The sequence below is a fragment of the Chlorocebus sabaeus genome, chromosome 24 (genome assembly GCF_047675955.1).
Source record: "Chlorocebus sabaeus isolate Y175 chromosome 24, mChlSab1.0.hap1, whole genome shotgun sequence".
In the NCBI taxonomy this organism is placed as follows: Eukaryota; Metazoa; Chordata; class Mammalia; order Primates; family Cercopithecidae; genus Chlorocebus; species Chlorocebus sabaeus.
The window spans coordinates 28150827-28174522 of NC_132927.1; the positions used below are offsets into that span (position 1 = coordinate 28150827).

Consider the following 23696-nt stretch of genomic DNA (forward strand, 5'->3'; position numbering starts at 1 on the left):
TAATTAGTCCCCCAATAGTTGAGGAAACTACTAATGTCTACTTCCCATGCCGTGGGACCAGAGGGTGCCCTACAGCAGTAATGGCTGAAGTTATTATGAAGTTTTAGGTAAAAACAAGCAATCTGTGCTTCTCATTACCTTATGTGATTTAGCGGTGTAATTCTGATGCAAGTTTATGTATGATCACTTTTTATATACATCAAATGGAACGGAACAGTCATGCAGTATATATACCATATTGATCAACGATGAATTACAGAACCCCGAGAAGAGGAAAGAAATCATTGCTCTCTCAGCTGATTGTATTACTTCAAGTCAAGAAGAGAGAAGTGTGCTGAAACAAACTCACAGCTGAACCAAATACAGTCCCAAGAGAAGGCAATGTTTTCCTGGAGCTTCCTTGGAGTTGTCTGTAGCACAGCATTTTCTTTTCTTTTCGTTTCTTTTTGGTTTTGTTTTTTTGTTTTTTTTTTTGAGATGGAGTCTTGCCCTGTCACCCAGGCTGGAGTGCAATGGCGCAATCTTGGCTCACTGCAACTTCCACCTCCCAGGTTCAAATGATTCTCCTGCCTCAGCCTCCTGAGTAGCTGGGATTTACAGGTGCCCACCACCACGCCCATCTAATTTTTGTATTTTTAGTAGAGATGGAGTTTCACCATGTTGGCCAGTCTGGGCTCGAACTCCTGACCTCATGATCTGCCTGCCTTGGCCTCCCAAAGTGCTGAGATTACAGGCTTGAGCCACTGCCCCTGGCCAGCATAGCATTTTCTTGAATGTCTTTCCCCACCTGTATGGCCTTACTTAGCTAAGTTAAATCGATACAGCAAGAAACTAGGTAGAGATTTGGTCATTATCCAGGTCATTGCATTAATGTGCTGATAATTGGAATAATTCTGACCAGAAATATCTATTTAGACTCTCACTATCCCAAATGGATCCTCTTCGGGGGTGTTTTCAGATTTTTTCCAACAACATTACCTTTGTACTTGTTTTATACAACTTTGAGCAATAATGTTTCACTGGTATATGAAGACAGGAAAACAATATTTTGTATTAATTTATAGCCACAGTTTCATGTGAGAGAGGAAATCATTTAAAAAAAATTAAGCAATTTCTTGATGCATATTTTAGGAAATATAATGGAGTTTCTCACTTAGCTTTTCAGATGATTTTCTCTCTGATTGGGTTAAATAAAATGTGATTAATTTTCTCCCCACAGGTAGTAGCACTTGTGTGTACAGTTTCAGTAGATGACTTTTATTTTGGTCCCTGTAGCTTTATTTCTTTGAACTTGTTACTGAATTATACACAACCAGACAAATGCACAGATCAGGAGTGTACAGCACAAAATAATCACATCTGGGCAACTAGCATCCAAATCAAGAAACAGAACGTTACCAGCCTCTCTTTACAGTCATCATCCTTGTCCCCAGGATAACCATTATTCTGACTTTTATTGTCACGGATTAGTTTTAAGCTGTTCTTGGACTGCATTTAAATGCAATAAAATACACATTTTTTGGTCATCTTTAGCTCAACATAATGTCATGTGATATATCCAAATTGATGTAGGTAGCAGTAGGTCTTTTTTCTGTTATTTCTGTGAATGAATATGCCCAGTTTATCCATTTTGTTGGTGGATATTTGGGTAATTTGAGGACAGTACATGATAGGTGACCTTTTGATGGCTCTAAAAAATGTTGAGCACTTTGGGATTGAAAGCTGAATATGGTTTTAAGATTGAAAGAAAAAAAGTAACGTCAGAAATAAGATGTGAGAGGAAATAAAACATTCTTAAGAACACTTTAAAGGTTCAACTCAGTCACCGTATCCTAAGGATATAGTTTGGAATATACCAACTAGATATTACCAGATTTCAACTGACAATTGGTAAGAGGAAGGAGACCTTAGGTGACATCTAGCCAGCCACATCATTTTTCAGAGATGGAGGCACTGCGGCCTCGAGAGGTTGAATGACTATACAAAGTCTCACAGCTAATGACAGCACCAATAGTACAAGCTGCTCTGACTCTCCATCTTGTCTCCTCTAGTGCCACATGCTTGTTGGAGAGAGAGAAGGCAAGATCTTCTGTAGCTGTGCAGGTTTTGCCATGCAAGGTGGGTCTGAAAACCAGCTCCCTACTGTGTCGTCCAAGCAGTGAGTCCATTGGGGGGTGCACTGCCTGGAGGATGGGTGCCCTTCTCTGATTCATGCAAAGGTATTCTATGGCTCTGTTCAGATAGACTCAGATCTGCCCAGAGAAAATGGATCTGTAGCCCAGTGAGGCAGAATTTTTCTTCATTCAGCCTGCTGTACCTCTGCCCTCCATACAGAGCTCTGTTGGGGCTTGCCTTTTCCCTGTTTTCTCTCTCTCCCTCACTTCTAGGGCTTTCTAATGAGACTTTGGGTTATAAGTATCAAGTAGGAGATCTCTCGAGGTCCCTCTTGATTCACTCTTTTGTTGATCCATAAATGATCTAGGATGGACCCTAACTTCAAAGGACTGTTTTGTCAATATTTTTGGAATAATTCATCCTTAAGAAAATGTCTCAAAAATTCATTTTTTGGACTCCTCTTGCCTTTATGCTTCTCCCTCTTTTCTCTCTTTTTGTGTCTTCCTTCCACCCCCATCCAGTTATCGTTTCTTAAAGATCCCTGGAAACATCCAGTCTTTGTCTACTGAGAGCAGCAGTGAAATTCTGACGCCAAAATCTGTGGCAGTCTCCGGAAGTACTTATTGTAAAACATAAGATAATGATTTCATTGAGAGATCTAACAGATAAAACAAAGTGCTTGCAAAGGAAAAATATTCATGTATACATTTTCTTTTATGTTTCCCTAAAGAATAAAGGGCAGTTTTATTATTTAAGAAAAGACTCAGAGCTTCAGCTTAGGCTCACTAAAAAGGTGAAGAGAAGGTAAAATTAGAGAATTTTGTAAGTATGTAGTATTTATATCTCCTACCTGAATAAGATACTGCTTATTGCAGCAAAAATTTAGCATATGTAATGTTAACAAATAAAAAATATGCTGACCATAGGGCCACAGCTCTGACAAGTTGCTCAGTGAAATTACTACAGAACAGAGTAATCCATATTGAAGACAGCACAGAAGAGGGATAGTAAAATATAATGATAGGAATGAGGTCTTTGAGATCAGTCCCCTGGGGCCCAAATCCAGACTCCAGTATTCTCCCATGTGTAACCTTGGGGAAGTTACTTAACTCTCTACACCTCTTTTTCCTCATCAGTAAAGTGGGAGATAATTATAGTAACTATCCCGAGGATTGTTCTTATTTTTAAGTGAAATGGTACAGGTCAAACAGCTGGTGTGGTCTTTGATATATAATAAATGTCTTAAGTGATGTTAGCTATTGCTGCTTAAGACAAAAGGAAGTGATGTATAAAATGACTTACAGTTTTATGGGAGGTTCCCAAGTCTTCATTTATAAGCATTTCATGAGATTTAACTTTGTTTTTTGACGGCATTAAGCAGGCAACAAAACCTAGTATTTCTCAGTTACAGATACTGGGAAGTCTGTGTTGCTGCAGTAGGAGCAGCTGGCCTGTCGCACTGATTACTAATTGATCGAGTTATTTTTCCTAATTCTCTTCTAATTTCCAGCCGTCTCAGTCCTTCAGCTTCTGTCTGCTGGATAATTGTTTCTTTCCATATGCCAAAAAAGCCAGCCTGCAGATTATAAAAATTCTCTTTACGGTGACTGATGTTGTGCAAAGTTCTTTTAAACTTAAAGAGTACCACTGAGTGGCCCATGTCTTTTGCCCATGTTCCCTGCATGGCTTCATGTGAGTACTTTTGAAGAAAGCCACTGTTATTGATATAAAGCAGTTCTTTATACCCCCTAATCATTGGCACAGTTTATATAATGTGGGTCAGAACCGTTTGTAATTTTCTGGTATGAGGGCCAGAGTTTTTGATTTTAAACGATTCATTCAAAGAAACTTAAGAAAGACACAGTTAAGCACCTTAGAAAGATACATTTTCATCTAACTAGCCTAAGTACAAGCTCAGCTAAAAACGGTACAGGATCCTCTAGAAGACTCGCGCTGTATCATTCCGATCTGTTCATTCAAGGGCAGGGGACCTAGTCCGGATAACCCAGTTTCCGTTGTGATTGTGCGTGTAAAATCTTGAGCTTAGTAAACTTAACACTTTAAAAATGTTCACTAAGTCCATTAAAAACCAAGTTTTATGTCTTTATGAAGTATTCAGGACTGTGCTGAATACTTGGTACAATTTCTGCCAATGTGTTTCATGTCTAGTTGGGGGAACAAAATACATGTGTGTGAAAAGATACTAGATGTTTCCAGATGAGTGTGAAGTTGAGCTTTGGTTTTAGGGTCCAAAATCAAGGATGGTCAGACATGGGATGTTCCCAGCCTTCCTGGGGCCACTGGATTTATAATGGATAGTGAAGTCAGGCTGAGATTTTTCTATCCTTCAAGCCCGTGGAAAAGGGGCTTTTCTAGGAGCAACAGAAATGTACAAGATCTGATTAAAATCTCAAATATTAAAAGACAACTATGAAATTAAAATTATTAAATGTTTAAATTCATGCATTCAATATAATGTATGCCTAGTATATGCCAGGCACTAGTCTAGGTCTGAGAGATGTCAGTGAATAAAATAAAGGGGGGAAAAAAAAAAAAAAAAAAAAACTCTGCCTTCATGGACCTTATATTCTATTAAGAGACAATCAGCATAACAAAATAAGTGTTATAGTATTTTGGAAGGTAATAAGCCTGATGGGAAAAAGAAAAAGTGGAGCAGGCTAAGGGACAGTAGGAGTGCTGGGGAAGGGAGGCAGGGACTTCGCGATTTGGAGGAGTGTAGTCAAGGTAGACCTCACTGAAAAGAGGGCTTGAAGGAGGAAGAGAGCCACGCAGAGCTAGCTGGGGGAAAAGTGTTCCAGCAGAGGGACTAATGGAGGCCTCAGGTGGAAGCATGCCTGGTGTGTTCCAGGAACAGGGAGAAGAGCACAGTGGTGGAGCACTGAGAGCAGGGAGAGAAGGAGTAGTAGACAAGGTCAGAGATGTTTGGAGAGCACATGTTTGGCTTGTGTGGACTGTATTCAGGACTTGACTGTGAGTGGAATGGGGAGCCATCAGAGAGTTTTGTGCAGAGGAGTGAGATGATTTGATCTGCATTTTAATAGAATCACTGGTTGCTGTAGGAATCTGGAATTTAGGGAATAGGTCTAGGTTGGAGATACAAATTTGGAAACTGCCAACAGAATTTGGATGAGATCACTTGGGAATATGTGTAGTCAGAGAAGGAGGCTTATGGACCAAGCCTTGGGGCATATCAGTATTTACAGTTTGTAGAGAAGAGAAGAAATCACACACATAGTACAAGAAAGTGTTTTAAGCACATTTTTCCAACATAGTGAACCCAATTAAGTGTCTCCATTCCTTGAGTAACAATGTTATCACCAGAAGATACTGTTAACTCTGTTGACCTACACAGTGGAAGAATGAACTATGAATTGTTTTTCTAATTGTGATGTTGGTCTTGGGCTAAACCTGGATGCTTCATCTTTTAGAGGTTGTGTTGATAAGGAGGAATCAGTAAAAGAAAATTAAGAAGGAGCAAGCAGAGGATAGGAAGAAAATTAGAAATGTCCCTGTAGTCAAAGAAAATATCTCCAGCAGAAGAGTGGATCAGTTAGCTCACATGTTGCTGAGAGGTCAAGTAAAGACCGAGAGTTGCTCATTGGATTTAGCAACCTGGGGAGTCATTGGTGGTGATGACAAGAGCTGTGTCACTGGAGGAGTGGGGATAAAAACCTTATTGGAGTGGGTTCAAAGAGAACAAAAAATTTTTGAAAGATAACTATTACTTGTAATTCAGTTTTGTATATTACAAATATTTAATATTGGATGTGGGTACATTTTAATATGCCTGATGGGATGTGAAGCGGGACTTTGGAAATGAGAATGTTGGAGGCCATGCGTATCTTCAGCAGCCTTTGTCAGGGTTAGGGAGCCTTTGAGCTTTTCCCTAGTTATTATTGGTAGGGCTCTAGTATATAGATTGTAGTTCATATGTTGTGAAATAGAGAAACAGTTCTATGCAGTTTTTTAGTTCTTTATTAAATGTCTTTGGAGGAGAACTGTATCTTGAAAATACTCATACTTTGTTTAAAGACTTTTTCATTTCTAGTAAAGATGTGTTCTTTAATTTAACCTATTGATCCTTGTCTTAGATTGTTTTTGATAGTATAATGGAGTACTACACATAGGGTGTTCTGTCCATAAAGAATGGAAGTTTACTATTAACATTCTTTACAGAACTAGAAAAAAAACTATTTAAAAAGTCATATGGGACCTAAAAAAGAGTCTGAATAGCCAAGGCAATCCTAAGCAAAAAGAACAAAGCTGGAGGCATCATGGTACCCAACTTCAAACTATTAGAGCTACAGTGACCAAAACAGCATGATACTGGTACAAAAACAGACACACAGAGCAGTGGAACAGAATAGAGAGCCCAGAAGTAAGGCCACATACCTGCAGATGTCTGATTTGTGACAAACCTGACAAAACAAGCAACGGGGAAAGAATTCCCTATGCGTTGAATGGTGCTGGGATAACTGGCTAGCCATATACAGAAGATTGAAATTGGACCGCCTCCTTATACCATATAAAAAATTAACTCAAAATGGATTAAAAGCTTAAATATAAAGCACCAAACTGTAAAAACCCTGGAAGACAACCTAGGCAATACCATTCTGGACATAAAAATGGGCAAAGATTTAATGATGAAGACACCAAAAACAATTGCAACAAAGGCAAAAATGGACAAATGGGATCTAATTAAAGTAAACAGCAGAGGAAACTGTCAACAGAGTGAACAGACAGCCTACAGAATGGAAGAAAATATTTGCAAACTGTGCATCTGACAAAGGTCTAATATCCAGCATCTATAAGGAACTTAAATTTACAAGAAAAAATCCATTAAAATGTGGGCAAATGACAGGAACAGACACTTTTCAAAAGAAGACATACACGCAGCAAACAATCATGAAGAAAGCTTGTCATTGATATTGGAGAAAGCAAATGAAAACCACAATGAGGTACCGTCTCACACCAGTCAGAGTGGCTACTAAAATGTTAAAAAAAAATAACAGATGCTAGCTAGGTTGTGGAGGAAAAGGGGATGCTTATACACTGTTTGTGGGAGTGTAAATTAGTTCAACCATTGTGGAAGACAGTGTAGTGATTCCTCAAAGACCTAAAAACAGAAATACAATTCGACTCAGCAATCCCATTACTGGGTATATACCCAAAGGAATGTAAATCATTCTGTTATAAAGACACATGCATGCCTGCATATGTTCATTGCAGGAATATTCACAATAGCAAAGACATAGAATCAAGCTAAATGCCTATCAGTGGTAGACTGGATAAAGAAAATGTGGTACATATATACCATGGAATACTATGCAGCGATAAAAAAAAGAATGCAATCATGTCCTTTGCAGTAACATGGATGGACCTGGAGGCCATTATCCTCAGCAAACTAATGCAGAAACAGAAAACCAAATACTGCATGTTCTCACTTATAAATGGGAGCTTAATGATGAGAACACATGGACACATAGAGGGGACACACACTGGAGCTTACCAGAGGATGGAGGTTGGGAGGAGGGAGAGGATCAGGAAAAATAACTAATGGGTACTAGGCTTAATACCTGCGTGACAAAATAATCTGTACAGCAAACCCCCATGACACAAGTTTGTCTATGTGACAAACCTGTACTCATATCCTTGAATTTAAAATAAAAGTTACACTTTAAAAAAAGGAAGTTCATTCAGCTTATGGTTCGGGGGCCCTGAAGTCCAAGAGCACGGCACCAGCATCTGGCCCAGGTCATCCCATGGTGGAATGCAAAAGCAAGGGCAAGACAGAAAGCACAAGAGGCCAGACTGATTTTTATAACAACCTGCTCTTGTGATAACTACATTAATCCACTCATGAGGACTTGACCCTCATGACTCAATCACCTGTTGTTAGACCCCACCTCCCAGTGCTATTGCATTGGGGATTAAGTTTCCAACACATGAACTTTTGGGGGGCTCATTCAAACCATAGCAGTCCTTTTTCATGAAAAGTGAGACATGTGCTTTGACTTGGCTTCTTTTTCAGCAATGGTGATAGGTTTGGGCTGACTAGGCCAGACAGCATAGTGCCCCACTGGCCTGGAAGCCATCATTCACAGAGTAAATGGCTCAGGTTAGTGAATCCCACGAGCCAGAGCCAATTGAGTAATAGAAAAATTGCCTCTTTAAAATTTTAAATACCTTGTTGATGACTTTCATCATGAAGTATTATTTCAAAGCATGTGATGAAGCAATTTTCATAGTCCTGTATTTTATAATTATACACCAAGAATTTTCTCTTCTGGGAACTACCTTTGAATTTTGCTAACTGTCTGTAATACTGTCATCAAAATGAATCAACAAGTGTCTGATACTAATTATCTTTTCTTTCTCTAAGCTTATTAAAATGCTAACACCTAGGCCTTTAATGCATAAGTATTGTTTTTGGATAGTTAAAAGCTTGGAGTGATTGGTAGAATGAAAACTTCGTTACATATATTTTAGTGTCTGGTAATACCAAAGTGTAGTATTAGTCTTTAGAAAGTTGCTAATTTAGAAAACGCTGGAAAGGGCAAAGACTTTCCTTTGCAGTGGATTAGGGCACAAGGTTTTTGAGAAGTGGAGCTCTGGTGATTATATGTGTGTTTCTAGTGGGTTGTGGTATATGCATATAATGTCAGCATTCTCTTAGGTGCTGGTTTACCAGCACTGTTTTATTAGTATCATTTTGAATGTTTTTTCAGCTGAAACTTGTAAGTTACTCTACAGTTAGTTAAGTTACAGTACAGTTAGTTAGAATGTAATTGGCTTGTAACCGAAATACACCAGGCCAATGTGAAGTAATTTCCCAGTGCTAAGGCTTTTACATTGTAGATACTGGAATATGCAGAGGTATAAAACTGAGCAAGTTTTGAAATAAATGTTATGTCACTTGTCAGTGACTACAGAATAAAGTCCAGATCTCTTAGGGTGGAATTCATCATGCCAACCAGAGTTGCAAGCCTGTGGCCCAACAAGAAGTTTGGCTGCAAACATGTTTTGGCTTTTAACACAGTTATTTGCCAACGTTTAAAAATAGAGAAATTTTAACATTAAAAAAATTGAGTTTCATACCTTCTCTAGAAAAATTTGAAGGCCTGGCAAGGTCTGTTGTAGCAACATAACAGCTTCCCCCTTTATACAGGGTGTGTGCTCTGCAGTCTCCCACAGCCCCTGGCGGAGACTCTCTTGTCCCCAACATTGGGGCCAAGACACTGTAGGCATTTTTCATCCTGCAGGCTTCACTTCTTTGCTCCTGCCCTGGTAGGCATGTGAGTTTGCTAACCTTGTGTTTAGATACTTAATTTTTTTCTCAAAGTTCCTTAAATCTAGCCAAATCGTTCTTCCCATTGACGTGTCTAATGTATACACACTTTGTCTACCTCATGTTTCTGCTTCTGGCTTCTCCTTCCGCTGCATCTGAGCTGCATGTTGCCTGTATCACATCATTGGAACCTAGCACATTTCTAGCTCCCCAGCTGTACTAGTTTCTTGAAGACAATGATTATTTAATTTACTAACACCTAGCAAATTTATTTTAAATTTTCTAGGTTAACTATTTGCTATGGTTTGGCTGTGTCCCCACCCAAATCTCATCTTGAATTTAACTCCAACAGTTCCCATGTGTTGTGGGAGGAACTTAGTGGGATGTAATTGCATCATGGCAGCGTGTCTTTCCCGTGCTGTTCTCGTGATAATGAATAAGTCTCACAAGATCTAGTGGGTTTAAAAATGGAAGTTTCCCTGCACAAGCTCTCTTCTCTTGTCTGCCGCCATGTGAGTTGTGCCTTTCACTTTCTGCTGTGATTGTGAGGCCTCACCAGCCATGTGGAACTGTAAGTCCAATAAACCTCTTCCTTTTGTAAATTGCCCAGTCTCAGGTATGTCTTTATCAGCAGTGTGAAGATGGACTAATACTCTATTGTTAGATTTAACTTCCAGTGGGTGATAATCTATGATTATAGTGACACTTACAGAAGAAGTAGAACGTAATCAAAATCTTATGTGAAATCTACTTCCTCACATAGTGCTTTCTTAATTTACTATGCCATTTCCTTTGTAGCTTTGTAGTAACAATTATATAATCCATTTGAGTATTAATTCACTAAACACCTCATTTATTGCCATTTCCCTAGTTCTGTTACATAGATGGATGATGCTTCCGGATGAATGGCTCATTACTATGTGCCATTTTATTATTTTAGATATGCTTCTTCCTAATGACTAATACTGTTTTAAATGTCTTATCTTTTTATTCATTTGGTGAATAGTATGTCTACTGTGGTACTTTCCCTTTTGAAGCTTTCACTTTTTAGCAGGAATGGCAGATTTAAATAATGGAGTACATAATGACTTAATTTCAACAAGTGTTACTGAGAAGTAGAGGTGCTGTGAGAGTTTAGGGCAGTCTGATCTGGTCTAGGAGTGGGGACTGAAGTGGGGATTGTAACAGGACTGAATTCTGAATTCTTTAACTTTCTCATACATATTCCATGGTGGTTTGTAAAGTAATTGGAATGTAAAAATTTAACCTTACAAATAAATAAAGAGGTAATTTTGTAACAAAATAATAGTTAAAAAGTTTTTTCCCTGAGAACTGAACTTGGCTGTTGTCATTGCATTAGTGATAAACAAAATTATGATTTATAGCTCTAGAATTTATTGTTTGGTACCTGAGTTGAACTCAGTGTAAATAAGTAAACAAAGGACAAATGGGAAATTGGGCTAGAAATTTCAGATATTAGCCTGGCACAGTGGCTCACACCTGTGTTCCCAACACTTTGGGAGGCTGAGGCAAGCACATTGCTGGGGCCCCAAAGTTTGAGACCAGCTTGGGCAACGTGATGAAACTCTATCTCTGCAAACAATACAAAAGTTAGTTGGGTTTGGTGATGCATGCCTGTGGTCCCAGCACTCTGGAGATTGAGGCGGGAGGATTGCTTGAGCCTGGAACGTCATGGTTGCAGTGAGCTGTGATCATGCCATTGCACTCCAGCCTTTCTAGCCTGGGTGATAGAGCAAGATCCTGTCTCAAAAAAAATAAAAAATAAAAAAATAAAAAAAGATCAGATATGAATAGCTTACAAAACAACTTTTATTTTATGAAACTATAATTATTTCAAAGGTATTTGTAATGAGGAATTTTCTTATGGCTTTCAGAAATAGGATATAAAAAATAAACTTAGTAATCCCCTAATAGTTACTAGTGGATAGCACCTTTATTTAATACTGCAAGTCCATAACTGAAAAATTAATACTTTATCGCTTGGAAGAGTGAAGTAATATGGTATCCTGAAAAAAACTCAGCAGTACATTTATTGACATGTGTGACCCAAAATATAGAGTGGAATTTTGTGTGGTTGCGTATGTTTTATCACAACAATCAGAAATGTTTTATGTATTTTCTTCCAAAGAAAATAGAATTCTATACTTAACCCATCTAAATATAGTGGTAAAGTTAATTTTTTGCATAGTTTAGTGACACACTGAAACAAAGGTCAGCTGCAGTGGTGCCATTTCAGAAATCTCTTTTGAGGAACTCACATTACTTACAATTATAGAAGGAGATTCAGAAAAATTGATATATTTAAGGGTTTTACTTCAAAGAAACCCAAGATTTTCAAGTGTAATATTAAGGATATTTAAGGAAATTAAAATCAGGAACAGTTTTTAATAAATGTTGTCTCATCTAGAATTTAAAATAAATTCTAATTAAATCTTAAAAATAAAATCTTTTAAAACTCAAGTACTCATTTTCTGAGCCCTCATTCATTTTAAATCTGTGGGAGAGGATGTTGAGAGCTAATGATTTGTAATTGACTAAATTATTTGTTTCTACAGGTGCCTAAAAAAAGTAAAGATAAATTTTCTTGAAATATAAGTTGTAGAGTAAAACCTAGCAGGGAAAGCTAATTGAAGTCATCTAACTTGTAAAACAACATTTCCTTTAATTACTGCCTTACATATTCTTGAACTAGGCTCATGTTGCTGATGAGTAAATTTTCAGGAAATTTTTAATCAATGTATTACAGATACGGGGTCTAAATTAATTCACATTGTCAGTCATTTGTTCAGAGCAGCTGTTACCCTGAAAAATCCTCTATTAATTTATAGAACTGGTTAGAAAAGGGAAATGAAAAGAAAGGTGTTTTGAAATGATTACACATTATACATTTAAGGGTAAGATACTAAGGACAGTTGCTTGATTTACTCTTTAGAAGTTATTTATTTATTTATTTATTTATTTACTGAGACAGTGTCTTACTCCTTTACCCAGGCTGGAGTGCAGTTGCACAATTTCAGCTCACTGCAACCTCCACCTCCTGGGTTCAAGTGATTCTCCTGCCTCAGCTTCTGAGTAGCTGGGATTACAGGCATTCACTACCATGCTTGGCTAATTTTTGTATTTTTAGTAGAGACAGGGTTTCATCATGATGGCCAAGCTGGTCTTGAACCCCTGGCCTCAAGTGATCTGCCCGCCTTGGCCTCCCAAAGTGCTAGGATTACAGGCGTGAGCCACCATGCCCAGCCCAGAACTTAACATGTTTAAGTTAGAATGCAGAAGGCTGTGAAGCTTGAATGAAATAATGCTGGTGTGTTTTTGTTACTGTTGTTTTGAGACAGAGTCTCCCTGTGTCGCCCAGGCTAGAGTGCAGTGCCACAATCTCGGCTCTCTGCAACCTCCGCCTCCCGGGCTCAAGTGATTCTCTTACGTCAGCCTCCTGAGTAGCTGGGACTACAGGCATGCACCACCACACCCAGCTAATTTTTGTATTTTTTAGCAGACACAGGATTTCACCATGTTGGCTAGGCTGTTCTCAAACTCCTGACCTCAAGTGATCCACCCACTTCAGCCTCCCAAAGTGCTGGGATTACAGGCATAAGCCACCACGCCTGCCCCAAATCAGCTTTTTAAATGATGAATCATATACAATAAAAATCAACAAATTTAAAGTAGATAATTTGATGAATTTTGACAAATGTATATATCATCATGTAATCAGCACTGTGGTCAAGATACAGAGCATTTTTGTCAAGCCAAAAAGTTTTCTACAGCTCCTTTTTAGTCAGTCTCCTCCCCTGCCACTCTAGATGCTTTTGCATCTGACATGTTTCACTTTAGCATGATGTGTTCATCCATTTTGTTGCACATATCAGTAGTTCGTTTTTGTCGTTGGGTGGTATTCAGTTGTCACAATTTGCTTATTCATTTACCTGTTTGTGGATATTTGGATTGTTTCTAGTTTGGAGCTATTATGAATGAAGTTACTATAAGCATTTATGTATTATATAAGTCTTGGGACATAAGTTTTCATTTCTGAGTTGTATGGTAAGTGAATGTTTATAAAAAATTGTCAAATTCGTTTTCAAAGTGGCTGTATCATTTAACATTCTCACCAGCCGCATCTGAGAGTTCTAGTTGCCCTGAGAGTTGTAGTTGCTCCAGATTCTCACTAAGATTTGGTATTGTCAGTGTTTTTAACTTTAACTATTCTAGCAGTTGTGTAGTGGTATCTGACTTAGATTTTTATTTGCATTTTCCTAATGACTAATAATGTTGAGTATCATTTCAAGTGCTTATTTACCATTTGTATATCTTTGGTGAAGTGACTTTAACTTTTTTGGCCGTATTTTTAAGAGTTGCCTTGTTCTTGAGTTGTAGTATTTATATATTTTTCAATTTAAGTCTTTAATCAGATATGGTTTTTATTTTTCCAGATATGTTTTAAAAATGTATTTTCTGTTCTGATGATTTCTTTGTCATTTTTTAAGTGACTTTCAAAGAGCAGAATTAAAAAGCTAAATTTTTGTGGTTCATGTTTTAATGCCCTAAGAACACCAGGGCAACAAGGATCTTCCTTTGTAAGTTTTCTATGACTTTTAGAGTTTTAGCTTTTCAATTTGGACTTGTAATTTCTGTATAAGGGTTGAAGTAGATTGGAATCAGATTGTGGATGTTTACCAAAAAAAAAAAAAAAAAAAAAAAATCCCTGGGATTTTTAAAAACTTTATTTTGAGGTAATTTAATTTAATTTTAGTTTTTTTAGAGACAGGTCTCACTCTGTTGCCAAGACTAGAGTGCAGCGGCATGATCATGGCTCACTGCAGCCTTGACCTCCTGGGCTCAAGCAGTCCTCTGCCTCAGCCTCCTAGGTAGCTGGGACCACAGGCATGCACTACCGCATATAGCTAATTTTTTATTTTTTATTTTTTTGTGGAGATGGGAGTCTTACTATGTTGCCCAGGCTGGCCTCAAGTGCTCCTCCCACCTTAGTCTCCTGGAGTGCTGAGATTAAAGGCATGAGCCACCGCACCTGGCCTGAAGTAATTTTAGACTCACAAGAAGTTGCAAAAATAGTATAGAGAGTCTCCCAGTGATAATCAACTGTAGTCTGTTTTCAAAACCAGGAAAGTGACATTGGTACAGTACTATTAACTAGCTTTGGATTTCTTCAGTTTTTATGTGTACTCATGTTTAACACTAATTGAACTTTGGTTATAGTTGCATTGAACATATAGATTAGTTATGGGAGAATTGATATCTTAACAATATTGAGTCTTCCTGTTGTACATTTTTATATATTTAGTTACGGGTTTTTGTTTTTGAGATGGAGTCTCACTCTTCTGTCTAGGCTAGAGTGCAGTGGCGCAATCTCAATTCACTGCAGCCTCCACTTCCTGGGTTCAAGTGAGTCTCCTTCCTCAGCCTCCTGGGTAGCTGGGGTTACAGGCGCACACCACCACGCCCGGCTAATTTTTGTATTTTTAGTAGAGATGGGGTTTCACCATGTTGGTCAGGCTGGTTTCGAACTCCTGACCTCATGATCCGCCCGTCTCAGCCTCCCAAAATGCTAGGATTACAGGCGTGAGCCACCACGCCTGACTAGTTAGGTTTTTTTTTTTAACTTTCTCTAAGAAATATTGTTTTTCATCGTATTGGTCTTACACTTTGTTAAATTTATCACTAAATATTTAATTTTTTTGATGCTGCTATAAATGATATTTTAAATTTCAATTTCCAATCATTGGATAGTATTTAGAAATAAAACTGATTGTTTTTGGTGTATTGACCTTCTGTTTTGGACCTTCATAAACTTAATAATAGGTTTTTTAGACATGTCTTAGGATTTTCTACATTGACAATCATGTCTGCAAATACAGATAGTTTTAATTCTTTCTTTCTAGTCTGGATGCCTTTTCTTGTCTTATTGCTCTGGAGAGGAGCTCAATAGCATGTTGAAAATGAGTAGTGAAAGCAGACATCTTTGCCCATTTCCAGTCTTAGCAGAGAAAAACTTTCCATCTTTCACCATTTGTGTAATATTAACTATAGATTTTTCATACATATGATTTACCAGATGGAGGAAGTTCGCTTCTATTACTGGTTTGCTGAGGGTTTGTGTATGTTTTTTCGTGGTTTTTTTTTTTTTTTTTTTTGACAGTCTCACTCTGTCACCCAGGCTGGAGTGCATTGGCACCATCTTGGCTCACTGCAACCTCTACCTCCTGGGTTCAGGCAATTCTTCTGCTTCCGCCTCACAAGTAGCTGGGATTACAGGTGCCTGCCACCACTCCCAGGTAATTTTTTGTATTTTTAGTAGAGATGGGGTTTCGTCATGTTGGCCAGGCTGGTCTCCAACTCCTGACCTCAGGTGATCCACCTGCCTTGGCCTCCCAAAGTGGTGGGATTACAGATGTGAGCCCCTGCGCCCGGCGGTTTGTATGTTTTATCATATGTTAAATTTTATCAGCTGTTTTTCTGCATCTATTGAAATGATCATATAATTTCATTTTTTCATCTGTTATGGTGAGTAACATTGATTTTTGAATATCAAACCAATCTTGCGCTCCTGGGATAAACCCAACATGGTCATATGTTATCCTTTTGGTTTATATTGCTGAATTCAGTATACCACATTTTATTAGGAGTCTCGCGTTATGTTCATGAGGGATACTGGTCATTTTAAAAATTTTCTTATAATGTCACCTAGTTTGGGAAATGATGGCCTCATAGAAAGAGTTGGGAAATATTCCCCTTTCTTTGGTTTTCTGGAAAAGCTTGTGTAGAATTGGTATTAATTTTTTATTTGAATATTCGTAGAGTTTACCAGTGATGCCATCTGAGCCTACAATTTTCTTTGTCATAAAATTTTTAACTAAAAATTCAGTTCATTTAATAACTGAGGGATCTTCAGAAAGTTCATAGAAAATGCATATTGTGCATGGATTTCAGAATGGTTTTGCACCGAAATAAACTCATACTAACACGTTGTAAGACACCTGAATAGAATCTAGTTTGAGGCACTAAAAAGGGTAAGGCAGCAGTTTGAAAAGAACCCCTCTCAGAGCAACATGAATTCTGCTGAAATTGAGGCAAGAGTAAACATCAAATTTGTGGTGAAGCCTGGGTGGAAGAATAGTGAAATCATTGGTGCTTTACAAAAAGTTTATGGAGACAGTGACCCAAAGAAATCAGTTTACAAGTGGATAACTTACTTGTTTTAAGAAGAGACTAGCAAATGTTAAAGATGAAGCCTGCAGGGGCAGACCATTCACACCAATTTGTGAGGAAAAAAATTCATCTTGTTCATGCCCTGATTGAAGAAGACCAATAATTAACAGCAGAAACAATAGCCAACACTGTAGAATCTCAGTTGATTCAGCTTACACAATTGTAACTGAAAAATTTAAGTCGAGCAAACTTTCCACTAGATGGGTGGCAAAACCATTGTGCCCAAATCAGCTGCAGACAAGAACAGAACATTCATTGGAAATTTTAAGGAAATGGGATTAAGATCCTGAAGCATTTCTTGAAGGAATTGTAACAAGAGATGAAACAGGGCTTTACCAGTATAATCCTGAAGACAAAGTACTATCAAAGCATTGGCTACCAAGAGGTGGTGGAAGTGGTCCAATCAAAGCAAAGGTCAGGGCAACAGTTTTTTGGGATATTCAAGGCATTTTGTTTGTTGACTGTCTGGGGAGCCAAATAATTGTAACATCTGCTTGTTATGAGTCTTTTGAGAAAGTTAGTCGAATCTTTAGCAGAAAAATGCCTGGGAAAACTTCTCTGGAGAGTTTTTCTCCACCACAACAATGCTCCTACTCAATTCCTCTCTTCACACAAGGACAATTTTGGGAGAGTTTTGATGGGAAATCATTAGGCATTCACACTACAGTCCTGATTTGGCTCCTTCTGATTTCTTTTTGTTTCCTAATCTTAAAAATCTTCAAAGGGCACCCATTTTTCTTCAGTTAATAATGTGAAAAGATTGCATTGACATGGTTAAATTCCCAGGACCCTCAGTTCTTTAGGATGCATACACTAAGTGGCTGGTATCATTACTTATAAAAATGTCTTGACCTTTTGGAGCTTATGTTGAGAAATAAAGCTTATCTTCTTTATTTTTATCTTTTGATTCCATTTTTTCCATGAACTTTTTGAAGTCCCCTCATATAGGGCTATTCAGGTTATCTATTTTGTCTTGAATGAGCTTTGGAGGTGTGTCTTTTAATAGATTTGTCCATTTTATCTATATTTTTGAATTTATTGTAAAATTATTCATAATATTCTTATTATTGGGTGCTGCATTTTGACAGTTTGGGCTTCATTCTAGAAGGGTGAATAAACGAATTCATTGGGTTCCATTTTTCATGAAGGATAAGTGTAGATAAGTTACTTGGGCATTAAAGAGTTTGGACTTTATTCTAGCATGTAAGTAAGTTACGTGGGGTTTAAAAAGTCTGGACTTTATTCACCGTGTGGGTAAGTTACTTGGGCCCAGTTTGATCCTTTTGAGGCTTGCTTCTAACCTTCTTTTGAGTTGGTTCAGGGCAGCCTTCAGACTAAAGCTTTACTTGCCCTACTGAGGTGATGTCTTTCAGACTAACCCGTCTGATGCCATAGATACTACAGGATTTCTCCTCTTGCTAGTGGAAATGAGAACTATGCCCAGCTCTGTGTGAGCTTTAGGAATTGTTTGACCTATTGCTTGTCGAAGATTCTTTCCTCTGCCTTGTGGAGTTTTTTTTCCACGTAAGCAGAGATCAATAGTTAGCCAATGTATCAAGGGAACCTCTCTGAAGATCTTTGGACCTCTCTTTGGGTTCCCCTACTTCCTCTTTGGGATTCTGTGCTGGCCCAAATTCTAGCTGCCTCTGCCTGCCAAACTTTCCTCTTTATCTTCTCAATTCAGGGAACCTTCTCAGTTCTGTTTGGATTCCTTTCCTCACTGTGGACCAAAACTGCCTCCAGTCATTAAGTTTGGGGAATCATTAGGCTTACTTAGTTTGTTTTCCTTCAGTGTCTAAAAACCATTTGATGTGTTTTATCCACTTTTCTAGTTGTTTATGGCAGAGGACAATTCCTGCAGCAATTCATATTTAATGGCCAAGAACTGAAAGTTCCTGGATATAACAGGTTATTTTTAAAAACTCCCCAAAACTGGAAGAAATGCTTTGAAAAATGTGGAGGGGAAAAAAAGTACAGAGGGGTTTTTTGCATAATTATATGTGGAATATGGTGTTTTTTATACTCATTCTGAAGAATGGTCCCTGAAAGTAATCACTTGCCAGTGAAGGTTTATAGATTGTCCAGAGTTTGTGGTGCAGTAAGAGTCTGAAAGGAAGTATTTTTTTTTTATTATCAGAATCTTTGCTTTTAATGACTTTATTCACTAAAGTGTATAACTTAGACCTCAGCTATGGTTTTCATTTATTATACATGGAAGCTTAGAAAATATCATGACGATTTTTACTTTTGGAGAAAATAATTTCCAAATCCTGGACAGACGACTTTCAATTGGAAGATGCTTTTGAAAGAAAGACTCATTAGAGGGAGTTTCAGGATTTTGTCTCCTGGTTGTTGAAACTTGTACTGAAGGTAAAAAGCCAATAGATAATTTACAACTTTGCAAATCTTATATCTGAAAAAAAGAATCCAACTTTTCCTAGAAAGCCCACTATAAGGAACAACACCATGTTTTCTTAATTCATTCTTCCAAACGTGAAAATCATGAAGGAATATAGGCACTCCTCTCAATGAGTACTGTTTAAATATTTGAATGATTTTGCCTGTGGGTCAGAGAGAAGGTGATTCCAAGGCAGTTAATTGTAGGCAATAGATAGTCTTTTCTAGGGTAGGACTGAGGGAGTAAGAGGTAACGATGAGCCGTTGGTGTTGAGCGGTGGTCCTGCCATGCCTGTTGACTTGTAATAGTCTGCTCCTTGGGTTTCTCCAGGATAGATGTTTATGGGTCAGTCTCAGTACTTCTGCCTTTCCAGTATGTTTAGAGCCATATGAAAAAGCAGTGCTGAGCAGAGGTAGGGTGGTTTCGGGTTTTTGTTTGTTTGATTGGTTTGGGGTTTTCTTTTTTAACTCTAACCTTCAAGGTTGAGGTATGGTTCCATTTTTCATGGAAGATTAACCCTATTTGTGTAGGGTAAGGTGTAATTCTGGTTTCCTTCCCCCACACCCTTTAGAAAGCATACTTTAAGTCTCTCTCAAAACATCAGAGGATGATTACTGTAAGAAGGAATGTTCTCTTTTGGTAATATGGAGGGGGACGCACACCGAACAACCAGATGATCCAGTGAATAGGTAGGTCAAATGGAGGTGACTGGACTGGGCTCTTCAGTGACTCACTCCTGCTTTTTGTTGACTTCACACACCAGAGAGACCAGAGGTTCACTGTTAAGTGGCTTTATTTCTATTTCTTTTAGAATAGATGGGTAATAATTGAATTGACCTTGGTTTGTATCTTATTTCAAAACTCTAGTTGAGAAGAGTTACAGAAATAAGGCCTGTGAATTGGCATATGGGAAACAGAGTGTTACTAGATAGGTAAGTACCACTGAAAATGAGATTTCACACTTGGTATAACTGGCAAATTAATGGTAGTTATTTTCTAGAAGTAAGCTAGGAGAATGAAACACTGGGTGACAGTAGAAGAGGCCAGCTTCTGATTGAAGATTCCTCTGGGAGAAGCATAAAGGATACAGCCATCCCTAGCTCCCAGTTATGTTCCCAACAGCTACCTTAGCAGTCTTGGATCCATGTTTCTCTAGAATAACAGAAGGCACCTTGGTCTCCTTAGAGCACATTGGCTAAAGATTTGATGACTCCCCAGGGGAACTGTAGATCTTTGATTAATGGAAGGCCTTGTTAGGATAGAAGTGTCTTTTAATGTGTTGGAGACAGAATCTGTACATGCAAATGACAATGGTAAATATGTTGTGAAACTATAATAAAGCCATATATAAAAGAAACATTTTTATCATTTCTCTTAAGGGCTTTTAAAATTGTATAATGTTTTGTCTTTATAAGTTTATTTAGCAACTTGTCTCCAACTTGTGTAATCACTGCAAAACTCCTCAAGGGGGTGTTAAATAAGGACTTTTGTAGCAGTAGAAAGTCTTGCTAGATTGTCCAGAGAAATCTTTTACTTTGAAGTCTGTAGATTGTGCTTTTGATCTTCTTTACTTTAAAGAGTACCTGGCCTTGGAGCCTCACTTTGCATCATTCTGCACACGTACTGTGTGTGTGTGTGTGTGTGTGTGTGTCTCTGTGGGTGTCCCCACAGCAAATGCTGCTGCTTTCAGTGTGTCTGGGTAACAACATAATCTTAGCCCCATAATTTATGTAGGATAAAAATTAAATCTAGAATCTCAAAAACCCTTTTCTGGCTTCATAAAATTTTTCACATATAATGAAAGATATCAAGGTAAAAGGCAGGTTTTATTAGCATTTGGGTATGTTTAATTTAGTAAATTATTTTAGCATGCTTCTTAACTTTCTATTTAAAAATATAAAATATGAACTTTCTGAAAAGATGCTAGACTAAGCTAAATTGTTTTTACCCTTGGGAGTTTTGGAATATAATTTAGGAAGAAAAATCCCATTAAGGAAAAGCACACCAGGGTCCTACAGCTGACTCTCATCTTGGCCAGCACATTCTCTCCAAGTGCCAGTTTCTTAACCTATCAACTTAAAAGGTTGGATGAAGTCGTCTCTAAAATCTGATACAGTGATAAATTTTTCATTTGATTGCCCTTTGTTACATTTGTTTCCAGTTAGGAATAGACAGAAACTCAGAAATTATTTTATACCTGTCACTAGATTATAAAAATTACAAGAATTCATTAATAATTTTAGGAGCTCTAAGGCTTTTCTTAGTTTCAGATCCCTGAAAACAAATCATGTAGTAAGTGAAATAACATTTTATAAGTACATGGTACATGGTAGTTACATGGTAAACTCTACATAGGATCTGTAATGGATTCATCTTATGTGAAATGTAGCAGGCAGTTACAGCAGCATTTCATACTTGTCCTGCCTTATGTATCTTTTTAAAATTAAATTATCGGAATGTGATTATTCCCAGCATTTTCAACCTCAGTACTTCTGACATGCTTTACAGAGTTGTGAAATGTACACATAGAAGAGTGTTTGTGATGTCTGTACATTTTAAACAATATAGTGATGAAAGAACACCATTGTATTCACTACCAAGTTTATGAAAAAAAATTTCTCTAGAACCTTCGAAGTTCTCTGCTCCTTTCTGAATATATCTCCTCCTACCTCCAGCCTCCCCTGCATTATAATTTTGAAGTTAAACGTACCTTTGCCTTTCTTCACAGTCTTATCACACATATATATGTATCCCTAAATGAATCATTCATTAGTTTTGCTTATTTTTGAACTTTCCTTTTTGGTTTCTTTTTGAACCTGACATGTGAACAGATGAACTTTCTATTCATAGAAATAGAATCTATCATATGTATTCTTCTGTTACTTTTTTTCCTTACTGTTGTTTTTTGAGATTCGCACTTGTTAATGTATAGCTGTAGTTCATGATTTTTCACTGCTTAATTGTTTTAATGTACCATATTTAGTCTGTTGTCAGTGGGGCTTTTGCGTTTCTAGCTTGTACATTTTCTTGTTGTTGTTAGGAGCCATTTGATGATGTAGAAAATCCTTTTGCAATGTTACCAGAAAGCTAGCAACTTCTCAAATATTTAGTTCAATCTTTGTTGGAGGCATTATGCTCTCTTTGGGAAGAAGTATTTCAGGGGAAAATAAGTAAAGTTGATGTTAAGATTCATATATTGCTACTAGATAATGCGAATTTCACGGCAAAGTCATTATCTAGAAAACTGCAGTTCCTGTGTCAGAGGGAATTGAGTGCAAGTCCCATGAATGAGGGAATCAAAGATTTCATTGTGGAAATTAGAAGCAGATGCTTCTAAGTTGGAGGATTTTCCCTGAGAACAGCACTTTTTGTTGGCGATGTCATGCTAGAAATTCATCTTGGTTGAAAGGAATTTTTGTGCCTGGTTGCTAAACCTGATATGACTTTTGAATACAGATGGCTGTGAAAATAGTTTCTGTGGTTTAAAATTCATGAATTTTACCATTGCCTTTGTTCTTGTTGGTTGCCTAATATCTCCTGTTATCCCCCAACTTCCCAGAGGTACCCAAGGTTTGGTTTTGATGTCCGTGTACTTCAGGGGAGGTTAACCCATGGCCAAATCTAGATGTGGGCCCTAGGTGGCTTAGGTTCATTCAACTATTTCCTGCGCCTGTCAAGTGCTGAAGGACTTGTGAACTCTCTAATTAGGGAGCGTTTCGGTATTCTTGTTTCCTTCCACATTCTGGTTGATGTGGCCACTCTGAGAGATGCCAGCCTTAAGATGAAGCTGATTTCAGGTTGCCAGGAGAAACTAGGTTCTGTGTGACAATGTGAGCCACCATACCAAACCTCTTGTGGGCCCACCCATTTCACTTTAGGCTCCAAGTTACTCTGTTTATAAATTTCCCTTATTTAATTTAACTAGTCCTGTTGTTTACTAATAGTTAACACTTAACTAGTGCTTACCATATGCCTTATAATACCCTGTAAAGTATATACTGTTATAATTTCCATTTTACAGATATGGAAGCTGAGATAGAGAGGTGAAGAGACTTGTCAAAGGTCATACAGTTAGTGTTAATAAATAGCTGGCTAAGAGTCAGACCCAGGCAGTTTGGCTTCGGAGTCCAGATTTGAGTTGGATATTTTTGGTACTTGCAACTTAGTGTACCCCAACCAGTGTGTCTCCTTGTGTGTTTGCTTTCACTTAAGTTGGCTTAACCTGACACACATGGAGACTTTTGCAGAAACTGTATTTTGTGGACAGTGTTGGAGGATCATATTCTCACATTATGTCCACTAAATGTGGAGACAAGAAAAAATGTACGCGTTTCCTCTATAACTAACATGCAGAATATTCAAGAAGCTCTGACCAACACTGACTCCCATTGTGGGGAACAAGTGTGTCATAAAGGAACATAATTTTAATCTTAGTTGCTAGGGATTTATTCACATTTCTGGTAAGTCTAAATCGTGTATTTAACAAGTCCTACTGGATACCTATACAGAACCAGTACTACCCCGGGCATTAGTGACATAAAGATACTGACAGCCTACCCTGGAGGAGACCCCAGTCCTCCATGGGGAGCAGGAGAAAAACCGCTATGCTGCCTAGCAACGTGGAGG

The 23696-nt window shown here is 37.9% G+C and overlaps 1 protein-coding gene across 9 annotated transcripts in view; it reads left to right on the forward strand.

Annotated features, from left to right (window-relative positions):
* Positions 1-23696, forward strand: part of FRMD6 (FERM domain containing 6) — a 248170-nt gene that overhangs the window by 172500 nt on the left and 51974 nt on the right. For 4 of the 9 annotated variants that reach the window (XM_037983972.2, XM_037983976.2, XM_037983974.2 and 1 more), the window contains one exon: positions 2052-2118. The exons of the other annotated variants lie outside the window; for them this stretch is intronic. The gene's annotated coding sequence lies outside the window, so the exon portion shown is untranslated. The remainder of the gene's footprint in view (positions 1-2051; positions 2119-23696) is intronic. 9 annotated transcript variants of the gene reach the window in all.